We start from the raw sequence: 14107 nt of genomic DNA, 5'->3' as shown, positions 1-14107 counted from the left end.
TGGTATAAAATTGACTTCACATTATTGTGAGTAGAGTAACTCACACTGTTGATTCTGTCTGGCACTAGGGGTAGATAGGTTTCATTGTTCTTTGTTCGTAGCATTTGCAAGAGGTTGGGTCAAACAACTGCAAGTAAAGAATCAATATAACACCAGGAATTGAAAACTCTACTCAACTGTTGGGAATGAAGTTTGGATTGACACAAATCTTGTTTGGAGAGTTTACTGTGTGGTGCTGGGGAATTAATCTTTGACTGTAAACCTTCTTCTCTTTCCTTAATCAGATAAACTGTCTGGCCTGAAACACAGGTCTTTTCTTTTCACAGACATCTCTGTTTTCTCCACATAAGAGATTTTGTACAGCATGAGGATACATTCAGCCTAAAAGGAAAGCATCTTAGATTTGTATAATTTCATTCACCTTACAACAGCTGTGGAAAAGAGAAAATTACTATAAAATGGTCTGATTGTTTTTTATTTTGGGAAAATATGAGGTGAGAAGATAATTTGTATCTCCAACTTTGATCAAGTATAACAAAACAATTATTTTTAAAAAGGTATTTATTTCAGCAGTTTTTCCATAGAGGATACTATTAACAAAATTACAAAGTATCCCTTCACCAAATCACTATGTGCAAGTTAAGCTTAATTATAATGGTATAGATATAATGTTCACTTTATAATATAATGATATATTTTTATTTTTTCTTATCTATTTTTTATTTTTCATCTCTATAAAGCTAAATATTTTTTGTTTAAAATGTATTCTAATGTAATAATTTTTATTTATTTTTAAAACCAATTGTTGACCAAGTATTTGGCAATTAAATCACTTTTTTTAAACCCCCTCTCTTCCCTCTCTTTCTTCCTTTCTAAACTTCCCTGGATGTGAACTGTATAAATAAGTATCCCTTTTATTGTTGCACCATAGGACAGGTTTTATAATTCTTCTTATATCTTTCCTAATAGTTCTCTTAACAAATTAGTCAATTTGTTATATATGCTTTCAAATAATTTGTCTTTTACTAATATATATAATATTTATGTTTTATATCTTACAAACATGAATTATGATAATATATAAAATAATATTTATAAAATATATATAAGAATATACTTATAAAAATGGAGATACATGAGGAAGAAAATGAACTATCCCACTAATGTGGTGGACAACTTCTGACATGTCCTTCAATAAACTTGACCATTTGGTATTTCCAGTTTTGTGAATTTCTTCTCCTAAGTAACTTGATTCTAACACATAAGTAAGATTGAGGGGGTATCACTTTTATGATTAAGTAATAAAGATCATATTATCTGTATTACCAGCAGGTACCTTCTCTTACTGTGTTGGATGAAGTAAGCTTGGAAATACCCACTAGCAAGGACCCACTGGCCACAGCCAGCAAGAAACCCTCAGTCCAACACTCCTTGAGACAATGTGTCCTAACAACAACCAGGTCAGTGAGCTTGAAATGAATTCTTTCCCACTCATCCTTCCAAGGAGACCTCAGGCCTGGTTATAATGTGATTGTACTTCGTGAGTCTGAAGTGGAGGTCCCAGTTAAGCTGTGCTTAGATTCCTTCTCCCAGAGATGGTAAGATAACAAATGCTTGTTACTTTAAGCTGTTAAGTTTTGGGACAACTTATTACACAGCTAAGATAACCAATTTAGTTAATAAAAATTCATTGCTTTTTCTTCAAGTCTTTTTTCTATGAAACAAATATATACATTTTAAAATTGGTATCATGTAAACATAGCTTTGCTTCTTGATTTTTCCCATACATTTCCATGATACTAAAGAATCCTTCAAAACCAGATTTCTAGTGATGACATATTATATGATTGTATAAATGCATCATAATTAATGAAACACTCTATGGTTTGACTTTTAGCTTATCAATTTTTATATTAAATCTGAAAAAATATATAAATATTCATGATTTTTTTAATTTAACATGTTAATGTAAAAGTTAACTACTTGAATTAAAAAAATTTAAGGGCTCATAAATAGTATTTCTAAATTCCATTCTTGGAAAATTGCCCTAATTTCTATTCCCACCAGAAAAGTATGAGAAAGTCTATAAGACTTTATAAGTATAAGCATAAGAAACTCCTATTACATATGATCCAGTGCTAGGATTATAATTATTTTTATTACTTAACAATTTGAAAGGTAGTTATACTTATTTTAATTTGTATGTTGATTTCTAACAAGTTGGATCAAATTTTCATAGTTTAGTTAGCATTTGGGTATTTTGTTTTTAGTGAAATTCTGGCATATATTTTGGTGATTTTTACAATATGGTATTTCTCTTTTTCTTACTGATTTTAATGATTGCATTTTATCAGATAGTATGCAAGTAGCTTTTTTTCAAAAATATGTCATGCTTTTAAAATCACTGAATTTTAATGGTTTTTTTGCTACATTTATTTTTACATTGATTTAATTTTTTTATTTTTTAAAAGATTTATTTATTTATGCATACAAGAACTGGGGTACAGGCCAGAGGTGTGCGGGGGTGGTTAGAGAATTCACCAGAGATAGAGTGGGGAACAGAACAGGCAGATTTACTGAAACACACCGCTGAGGGCAGCAGTGGGCAAGTCAGGAGATGTCTGCTGTGCTATGTGGGTAGCTCCTTGGCCGGGGATCAAACTTGTGCTGCAGTGGCTGCGGATAGCTTCATAGGTTATGTCTTAACCCCTTGCACCATCAGGGAGGCCCCAATTTGTACATTGATTTTAGAGCAAAGGACCAAATATATATTCACTTTTCTAGTAGCTTAAAATCTCTCTCTCTCTCATGCGCACGCACACACACACACACAAGCACACTCACATTCATTGTTGATATTCTACCTAGTAAAAAATTTAACATAAAAAATCAATTAAATCTGTATCATGTGTACAGTATATAAGCACTGTAATATATATTATCCTATTTGACATTTACAGCAACCCTGTCTAGATAGGCATATGAGATTTTATTCCAATTTTATTAATGGTTTAAATGTAGCTTCAATGCCCCAAATTCACAGTGTTTAATAATTTATAGGCTTGGATACAACTAACCATCGTCTGACTTCATATCCAATAAATTTTCCTTCATAGTTTTTCTCTATGCTCCGTATCCAGCATTGGATTCTAGGTATTGATGGCTGTAGACTAAAGATGGGTAGAGAAGTATTGTTTGCATTGTGATATGTATCTTTGTGTGCACTAACTCATTTAATTGTTACAAATCTGTAAGTAATAATTTCCATATTTTTTCAAGAAGGAATGAAAGTCTCAAAGGTTTACTTGTTCAAGTTATAAAATTAATAGAAGATATTATCTTGCTCTTCAGTATCGTGCTTAGGGCCTGTCATCTACTTTTTCTATAATTTGGAAATGGTTTACTGTATGGAGCAAGTGGAATTTATTATGTAGCGATTTTCATTTCATATTTCTCTTTTTCCATGGCTATTGTGTTGACCTTAAGACTCTTCAAGTAAATGAAGGTCATTGCAGCTGAATGTTTTATTTGGTCAACACCTCATCTTTAGTTAAGGCCTCTGAAAGCTGTTCTCTCCTTCAGGAAGCCTATTTCAAACTCCTTTTGTCCTTATCAGATATTGTTTGTTTCATCATGGTGCTCACCTCAGGTATTTATCCACTTGGATCTGTCTAACCACTTTGAAATGCGAATTTTTAGAAGTCTTGAAGGACTGCTTATGATTCTTTTTCTATTTTCATTGTCTGGCACAGTGCCTGACTCATAATAGGCATGTAATAGATGTTAAATTAATGAATAAGGAAAAGCATGAGTGAAGGGGTGTGATGCTTAGGACTGGAAGGGTATGCCACTAACTGACTGGTCCACACTCCCGTGAAGTTCAGGAATCTCAGGCATTTGGAGTACATAAAGTCTCAATATCTGTTTGAAAGGATGTTCTGTAAGAAGAATCAGAAGAAAATTTTGTTTTAGACTTTCGTCCCTTCTGCTGTAGGTTATCTATTTGAAACTTTAAAAATAAAGTCAAGAGGGCCTCCCTGGTGGCGCAGCGGTTGAGCTCTGGATTGCGAAGCTGCCCGCAGCCTCTGCAGCACTGGTTCGATCCCCAGCTGCTCCCCGGCCACCGGAGGAGGGTCCCATATGGCGCGGACACCTCTCCTGCCGCCCGCTGCTCCCCTCAGCAGTGTACTTCTGTCCTTCTGCCTGCTCTGCTCCCCGCTCTGGCTCTGGTGAATTCCCTCACCCTCCCGTGCTTCTGACTGTACCCAGTGCTTGTATAAATAAATAAAAATAAATCTTTTTAAAAAAAAAAATTAAAAAAAAATAAAGTCAAGAAAATCAAGATAAAATAACTGAAACATGATCTTTTAGGTTAAATGGCACTATTGGGGATTCCCTAAGATCCTAAAGAATAAAATTGGAAAGCGTATGCTACAAATGATACACAGGTTAATTTTACTCTTCTTCTTGTATAAATCTGAAATAACATGTACTCTGCATGAGCATGGATATATGTATATATATGCATATATTTATTATATAGATTAATTATAGGGAAGTCATTTCAATACTGAATGCAAATGTTAATTCCGTCATTCTTGCTCATTTTCTGCAAAAGAAATTGGAGTCAGTGACAATTATCTATCCATATTATATTATTATTTTTTAAAGATTTATTTATTTATTTTTATACAAGAATCAAGGTGCAGGCCAGATGCACGGAAGAGTGAGAGGATTCACCAGAGACAGAGTGGGGAACAGAACAGGCAGACTGACTGAAATACACTGCTGAGGGGAGCAGCGGGCATGACAGGAGAGGTCTGTCGTGCCATGTGGGACCCTTGCCAAACAGCCGGGATCGAACAGCGAAGCAGAGGCTGTAGACAGCTTCACAGCGCAATGCTCAAACACCTGCGCCACCAGGGGAGGCCCTCCATTATATTAATGGAGAGCATTTATAAACTTTCTTTAAGAAATAAAAATATTAAATTACTAAGTGCTCATCCTAAATACAAAACAACTAAAATCCGTTCATTTCTTTTGTTTACTAGTTTGCCTTTTAACTTAATGTAGATGGAATGAGAGGTCTTAAATCACTAGAATGATCTCTTTAGTGAATTTGCTGATGAAAGTGGTCTATCTTCAAACTTCAAAGTACCTGAAAGTTGTAAACAATTAAATTAAATCAATAATTAAAATGGAATAATGACGTTACAAAAAGTTAGGTATAGGGCCTCCCTGGTGGCACAAGGGGTTAAGTCTCAGCACTACCAAGCTCTCAGCAGCCACTGCAGCATGAGTTCCATCCCCATCCAGGGAGCTGACCCACATGGCACAGCAGACTTCTCTTGTTTAGCCCACTGCTCCCTTCAGCAGTGTATCTCAGTAGATCTGCCTGTTCTGCTCCCCACTCTGTCTTGATGAATCCTCTTATCCCCTGCACCTCTGGCCTACACCCTAGTTCTTATATGCATAAATAAATAAAAATAAATCTTAAAAAAAAAGTTAGGTATAGAGTACTAAGTACTTGACTAAATGTGTGCAGTACAGACTGAACTGTTTGCATTGGCCTTATTTGAAATTGTGTAATTTGGACAGAGGGAGACATTTCTTGAGAATTCAGCTGGGTGACTGCCAGGTTTTTTTAGTTTAGTTTTGTTTTGTTTTTTAAAACATGGTTACATTTTATTTAAATTTTATTTTTATATTCCCCATACAATTACAACTCCCTTATTTTGACCCCAGTCCCTCCTTTCCCCACCTCCCACCCCCCATAGAGTGTCTCTTGTTCATAGTTGTTTATTGATTTTGATATTTTCTTTCTTATAGTTATTCTTTTTCCTGGTCCCTTATTTAAGTTTTCTATATTCCTGCTACGAGTGAGACCATCCGGTATTTTTCTTTTTCTTTCTGGTGACTGCCAGTTTTGATCAAAGAGAAGCTTCTGGCAGAATGCTATAAATCCCAAAGATCCTTGGGATTTTTAAAAGCAGTTCTCTCTGCTTAAGAATTCCAAAAATATATAGGACATGTTGGTACTACTAATTAATAAGTAAGCCTTAAATAGTAAAAGAAAATATTTCAAAATGATGAAATTCCTCAATGTGAATACCAGTGATCCTACTTAAGGGTCAAAGAATGTATATGATAAACACTAATGGATGCTTCATTCCTTTCAAAGATGCAAAGTATCCTTTCAGAAGTGTTAGATTTTTTAATATTCTAATTATAGCATTCTCTGTACTTCCTAACAGAGTTCTCTACCGTGAACATATGAAATATCACCTCTATTAATAATTTCCAATCAGCAAGTGTCCTGTCACAAGCTAGCCACACACATGATCTAGCACCATCTGGCTAAATTACATGGTAATTCATTACAACTCAGTCTGCTTCTAGCATGTAATTATTCCAACTTTTCTTTTCATCTCTTAATTATACTCTATTATTTAGATGTTTTTGTTTTCCCTTCTGTTTAAATATAGCCCCCAGGGATTTATTTTTTAATCCCAATTTAAATAGTCTAATGTGGTAAATGGAGTCTAACTCCTAGGAAAAAATATTCATTAGTGATAAATTCCTGACACATTATAAAAGCATTTGGCTCTATAAAAAAAACATGAGCCTCTGATTAGGACTGTGCTTCTGGAAGATTGTCCATGAAGCTACTAAAACTCCAAAATTAGTTGCCTCTACCACACTTGAATTATTTTCTAGTAAAGGTTGGATTACCTTAGGCCGTATTCAGGTAGTTACACACCTTTCTCCAACAGATCTGCTTTGGCAAGTCTTGAGAGCCAGAGAGAAGAGGTAAGGAGATAATGCTATGATAGAATGGGACGTGAGTGGGAAAGTGCTTGAGACAAAGGCGGGATTTGAGAGGCAGAGATGACTTTTAAGAGGAGAGTCCCAGGCAAAAAAAAAAAAAAACCCCAAGAGACTTGAAAAGGAGAGGAGAGATGTGAGACACTAAACAGAGAAATCAGACTAAGGACAGACAGGGGTCAAGAAAGGGGTAAAGAAAGAATAGGAATAAAGGAAGTTAAACAAAGAATAAAAAATAAGGAAGAATAAAAGAAGAAAGCCGAGAATAGGGATTTGTTTCCACCTTCCCGGTTAACATTCTTATGTGATACTACCTATTTGAAAACCAGGATCTATAAACTGGAACCAAATCAACACTGTTGATAGTTAACTACCCCACTATCATTCACTTTTTTGATCCTAATAGGTAGAAATTTACATGAGTTGACAATTCATTTTGAAATAAGAACTTAGAGCCCTTACTTTCAACTTCAGAGTCAGTTTGTATCCATAAAAGGAAAAATTAGTTAAAGAAAATTGAGATTAGTCTGATACTTTAAATATTACATATAACTAACCTTATCTCATAGTCAGAGATGCTGAGATGTTCATGGGTGGCCAAAAGATATCGAAAAATATTGAAAACTTCTGCCATGGGAATAGTTTGTTTTACTGTAAAAATCGCATTTCAAATGACTTTTCTTACAGATTTCTAAATCCATTGCACAATGAAGCAATTCATCCTAATAGACATGGATGCAAGTATTATTGACAGTTCCTTAATGAAAAAAAGATATAAACAGGAAAATATTTACAAGTGTCCTTTAAAAGGAAATGTTATTTTACAGACAGTATTTAATCTAAAGTTTGTATTTTTATATTTATGTTATAAGGTAGATTTATAAAAATGTTTACCATTTCTCATTTAATGATATGTCACATATTTCTGCAGAATTTTCTGTTTAATTCTTAGCAATCTCTTTTTTAAGTGAAGATTAACAGTACCCAAGTCACCTTAGTGTTATACCATATGCAAAATATGGAGAAGGCAGAGTGTCAGTGACAGTATTTGCCACTCTTCTGTATTCCTTTCATTCCCAATTTACCATGTAACTTGCAATATTCTACAATATCATCTCAGCAAATTCTTATCACGGATGTCATTTGTACTTCCAGATGACCTCTACTAATCTCTGCTTGATTATGAACTGTTAATCAAGGTGCTAACAGATAGTCACTTAAGACTAACCTCCTTCAATATTCTTTTTGGAAAGATATACTTTTCTAGATAATAAAATAATTAAATTTTTCTATCCTACAGGAGACCCAGGGGTTGGGTCAGTCTCTGGGGTAGATTAATATAATGGCTATGGCTCAAAGATACCATCAGGGACTCAAGTTCTATTTTTCTTTTTATTTTTTTTGGGGGGGGGTTCCAGTGGGCTTTTTTTTTTTTCTTTTTTGAGATAAATTAACCAAAAAAAAAAAAAAAAACAAGATTTTACCAGCTTTCTTTTCTGAACTTTACAAACTTTGCAGAGACTCTGGTCCATATATGTATACGTAGAGCAAAACATATCCCAGCTAAACAGAGCCCCACTGGAACATATACCAATTAACAAAAAGTCAAATTTTCCCTTTCTTTCCCCAAATGTTTTGAAAATTTTGAGTTCCCACTGTTTACTTCTCAATGGAACTGATTGCTATGACTAAGGATATTGAATTGTCTTCCTTTTTTTAAAGATTTATTTAATTATGTATACAAGAGATGGGGTGTGAGTGGGGTGAGAGGATTCACCAGAGAGAGTAGAGAACAGAACAGGCAGATTGATTGGAATACACTGCTGAGGGGAGCAGCGGGCGAGGCAGGAGAGGTCTTTTGCGCCATGTGGGTTAGCTTCCTGAATGGGGCTCGAACTTCTGTTGCAGTGGCTGTGAATTACTTCATGGTGCTGATACTTAACCCCTTGCACCACCAGGGAGGTCCCTGTCTTCCATTTTTACTGAACAGAAAATAATTTTCAAGTGTTAGTTTTGTTTCAGAAAAAGGAATAGTGACTTTGTTTTCCTCCAGGTACCCCTCCCCAACAACCGCTGGTTAAAATACAGTAGCCAGTATCTTAATAACCCAACTCTATGCCCTCCCTTGCTCTACCCAATATTGTCTACTAGGGAATTTAAATAATCTTCCCATTTCTTTGGCATCTTCAAAGTCACCTTCACCCTTAGATTGGTTTCTGTCATGGTCATAAGATGTGGCAGCTTTCCCAGTCGAAGTCCAAGAGATTTCTTCTCATGCCTTGGTAAAGATTTGGTCACAGGCTTAGTCCTAATCTTGGAAAAGGGGCATTTCAAGGACAGATTTAGACCATTAGTTCTCAACCTTGGCTGCATTTTTGAAAGTTGAGAAAAATACTGATACCCGAGCCCCACCCCCTAGGGTTCCAGGGAAGCAGCCTGTGACATTGAGTATTAATGGAAAAATATGTTTTGATAGGGAACTTTAAAGGAAGAAAAACTTCAAGAGCCAAAGAAATAAAAAAAAAAAGTGTAATGGTGGTAGACTATATTCAAAATTTCCCCAACGACCAAAGACATCTAGTGGTAAAGCACATTCAGACTCTGCAAGTCTCTGGAGACTTTTGTATCACTGTCTTGAAGCTTTTACAGCAGTTTGTCAAAAAGGCTTGTTGCTATATGGCCCAGAGAAATTTATAAACATGAAATTCTGGCCTAGTCAGCACTTTTGTCTAGTACTGCCTAATTCACAGGTGCCTATGAAGCCACATGGTCCCCTGAGTGGGCTTATCAGGTTGAGCAGATGAGGGGGGCTATCAGCTGCTCTCTGCTAGCCACGTACTTCACTCTGCCCCTTTACCTGGCCTGTGAGGCCCTGAGGCCTTCAAGGAGTGACAAGCACAAACATTTTAACACTTTCACTAATGTAGCTAGTTAACATTTTTTGGTTTATTTATAAAACCTGAAAGAGGATATTAAACATAAAGTGCAAAATATGTTGTACTCTTATAGTCCTGTTTTATTTAGATCCTCTTTTAATGATATTTTATGTAGTCCACAATTTGGAAAATGTTCTAATTATTTATTTTGAAGACTCATAATAATGAAATAGGCATATTTCAGTGTTTATACTTTATAGAAATGCTAAGTCATGAGCTATAGTTTAGTGAAAAATTGCTAATCAGCTATTCCTCCTGTTCCATTTATAATTTGGAGGGCCTATTTTCTATGCAATCTAAAGCAAAAGGTAAGGTCTACTTGTTGAAGGGCTTAGTGTATTATGTGGGAGATAAATATTATTATTGAAAGAAGAGAATTACTGACCTCTGAATGACAGCTGTTATATAATAGTACATGAAGTGAGTAGCAGTCCCTGGGAAGCAGCCCATAGTGGAGTAAAACGATGAAATGGAAAAAGAATGCTTCTCCTCAGTTGCAGTCAGACTGTTGCAAGAAACCTGTCTTACATAAAGTGAGCACATCAGTGAGGATGTCTGCCAGGAGATGAAGGGGCTTGGTCTCTGAGCACATGTAGGCAGTCAGGCACAGGGAGCACTGACTCATCTATTTGAATGACTGGAAATGTGGCGTGGTGCCCAGAAATAAGGTCAGAACCTTCGGATGTGGAGATGAGTATTTTCTATCTTTTTTTTTTTTCCTGGCAGCATAGCATAACTTTATGGAAAGCAAATGGATTGTATAGGAACTTGCCTCTAGATTGAGATTTTATAGTTAAGGGATCAATTCAGGTTAAAAAAAAATACAAGATTATATCATCTTAACAAGCAGTTTACTCTAAGTAGTATTGGGTGATATCTACATTACTAGTAGCCATTCAATTATCTCTGTTTAAAAAGAACTCCTAACTGATGATTCTGTATAATTGAGAAATATTAACTTAAACATCACTTCTAAAGTGTCACTTTTGACAAACTGGAAATTAGGAATAATTATGTCAGACAGAATCTAACCTCGAAGTGTTACTCTGTTAAGAAATTCTCTGTGGAAATGCAGATGACCAATATGCAAATGAGAAGCTGTTCAATATCACTTATAATCAGGAAAATGCAAATCAAAACCATAATGAGATATAACCTCATGCCAGTGAGAATGGCCCACATTAAAAAATTTAACAACAGGGCCTCCCTGGTGGTGCAGCGGTTGAGCACTGGGTTGCGAAGCTGCCCGCATCCTCTGCAGCGCCAGTTCGATCCCCGGCTGCTCCCCGGCCACCGGAGGAGGGTCCCACATGGCGCGCAGACCTCTCCTGCCGCCCGCTGCTCCCCTCAGCAGTGTACTTTGGTCCTTCTGCCTGCTCTGCTCCCCGCTCTGGCTCTGGTGAATTCTCTCACCCTCCCGCGCTTCTGACTGTACCCAGTGCTTGTATGTATAAATAAATAAATAAAATCTTTAAAAAAAAAAAAAAAAATTTAACAACAACAAATGCTGGTGAGGGTATGGAGAAAAATGTACCCTTTGACATTGCTGGTGGGAATGCAAACTGGTCTAACCACTATGGAAAGCTGTGTGGAGGGCCCTCCGGTTACTAAAAATGGAGCTACCATGTGACCCAGCAATTCCACTCATAGGAATATAACTAAAGGACACAAAAACATTAATTCAAAAGGATACCTGCACTCCTGTGTTCATTGCAGCACTGTTTATAATAGCTAAACTATGGAAACAATCTAAATGCCCAAAAACAGATGACTAGATCAAGAAGATATGGTATATATACACAATGAAATACTACTCAGCAATCAAAACAGATAAACTTAGGCCATTTGCAGCAACTTGGATGGAGGTGGAAGGGATCATGCTCAGAGAAGTAAGTCAGAAGGAAAAAGGAAATTATTGGATGATTTCACTTATAGGAAGAACATTGGGGAAACCATACAAGGATCAGGAAAAAAAAAAAAACAAAACTAGCAGGCAAACTATAAATCAGAGACATTCAGCAAGGGAGGGGGAGAGAAAAAGGTCAAAACAGGAGGGAAGAGCGTAAGAGTCCATGGTGATGGTTCATGGGTGTCTTGGTGGTGGTAATTTTATGGGGATAACGTCTAAGAGGAGAAATCAAACATTGTACAAAAATGAAAAATGATGTAAAAATATACACATAATAATTTTAAAAATCCTATTCTTGTGATCTCTTTAAATAGAGATTGATAGTCATATACTTTAAAGTATTTCACTTGTAAAAGATGTTCAGCTACAAAATATAATGTTTAATGGAGAAATTTTCATATATGCCATTCGTAAATTAGGATGTACCTATTGTTTTAAAAGTAATTGCACTGATATGTCATTCTCTTCAATAGTTGAGTGTACAGTGTTTGGGGCAGCTTCTGGACTCTTTCTTGTGTTCCATTGGGTTGTCTATACTTGAGTCAAGGTTTTACATTATGCTTTTATATCTATTAGTGTGAATCTTTTAGCTGAATTCCTCATTTCCATGAGGGATTTAGTTATTTTTCACTTTTTACATCTTGATGTAAATTTTAAAATCAAACTGCCAGTTTCCACAAAAAATCTCCAACAATTCTGATTGGGATTGTATTGAATCTGGTAAATCCATTTAGGATGAACTGATCTCTCCAAAATTGTTTTCTTTCTATGAAGAAGGTACATATCTCTGTTTATTTCAGATTGCTTTTATTTCTATCAACAATTTTGCTCAGTGGGATTCTTGTTATCTCTTTCATTATCTTTATTTGTAGGTAATTGAAGTTTTTCTGATGCTATTGAAAATGATATATTAAAATTAACATTTTTTCTATAGTTTGTTGCTGCAATATAGAAATAAAATTAATGCTTTAATATTGACATTGTATCCATTTTGCCAAATTCACTACTTATTTCTAATTAGTTTCACTTACACAGATTAAGTAGGAATTTAATAGACTGCCAATCTATTGGTGGTGGTCTTTTCTAGGGAGACCGTGATCGAGTAGTTGATGCTGCAGGTTTCTGTGACTATTCTCATTACTGCTTCCCCTCCACTCTCCATTAAGATAACCACACCTATGTTGTCTTTGGTGATAAAGTGTTGCCACTTGGCCTCTGTTTCACTGGGATTCCATTATCCCTATTTCAGTTAATGTTTTTACTTAAATGGTAGCAGTTCTTACTGTGATTTATGATCTACAGAAAAGATTAATCACAGAGCTCTTTAAAGATGCTAGGGCTCCCTTCACAAAATTGTTTCTCACAGTTGTGGTAAAAGGTACCTTCTCTGGAATAAACCGGTCTTAAACTGTGAAGGCATTTTAAGATTCTAAACTCCCTAAACTTTTGGATACCTTATTATACAGTGTCTATCTCAAGTGTCTATACCAAGACACTTCAATTTCAGTATTAACTACCTTTGGGTTCATATTTCAGCCAACCAACCAAACACATTAGTAGTAGCCTTTCTAACCCCACTAGTTAAAGCATTGACTTTGCTTTAATAAATTCAACCTGCTTCAATTGTATATCCCTTCCATCATGAATTCATGTCCTTAAGATCCATTCCCACACATATTCCCCAGATTTCTCTCTGTACATTGAAAAATGTGTGTAGTTCTTTTTGCAGGTATGAAAGGGCTACTTCTTTTAGCAAAGACTTGGCAGAATGTAGAGGTGAATTTCAATGTCCCTGACTTCAACAGGATCTACCCAGGTATTTCCATTTAGATTTTCAGAATGTCATTCTTTCCCAATCAACTCCCAAACTTTCCAGAGTTTGGGAGTTCGATTTGTGCTTTAATTGAGGCACTCACAAGAGAAGACTCTTTTGGGAATTCTCAATCCTGTGGCTATAGGAAATAAGTGTTTCTTTCAGGGCAGGTCATTTATGCATGTTGAAGTGTAAATTTGAAATTCTGGGCTCATCCTCTTCTTTTCCCATTTTCCTCACACAATTAGAAGTAACTAGTCAATGTCATCATACTCCTGAGTTTGACTAAAATGATTCAAGGTTAAGAGAGAAAATACATGGTCATTCAGAAGCTTTCATTACACTGAGCATCTTGAGAGCCAAGACATGGTTTTTCTAGTAAGAACTCAAGAAATATTTCTTGATTGATTGAACAAATAATATGTTTCATATTTCCTGCCCATTATTAATATAAATGTCCTTATTAAGTGGGACTTCTACCTAGAACAGACCTATGAAGTAAAATTTATGTTTAGATTTATATATGTCTTCCAGTCCCTTTGGTGGGCAGGAAATATGAAACAATCAATATATTAGAAAAATATGATTTATTTATAAGTAAAACTAACTAGGACTACTTGAATA

At 35.5% G+C, this 14107-nt stretch overlaps 1 protein-coding gene across 1 annotated transcript in view; it reads left to right on the top strand.

The window, feature by feature from the left end:
- The first annotated feature begins 1355 nt into the window (after positions 1-1355).
- TOPBP1 (DNA topoisomerase II binding protein 1) overlaps positions 1356-14107 on the top strand; it is a 103334-nt gene continuing 90582 nt past the window's right edge. The window contains exon 1 of the mRNA XM_054701014.1: positions 1356-1460. The gene's annotated coding sequence lies outside the window, so the exon portion shown is untranslated. The remainder of the gene's footprint in view (positions 1461-14107) is intronic.

The sequence above is a fragment of the Talpa occidentalis genome, unplaced genomic scaffold (assembly GCF_014898055.3).
Source record: "Talpa occidentalis isolate TD23 unplaced genomic scaffold, MPIMG_talOcc4v2.1 talOcc4.4, whole genome shotgun sequence".
Lineage (NCBI taxonomy): Eukaryota > Metazoa > Chordata > Mammalia > Eulipotyphla > Talpidae > Talpa > Talpa occidentalis.
Note: the sequence above shows the minus strand (reverse complement) of the source record. Positions and strands in the feature narration are given on the sequence as shown.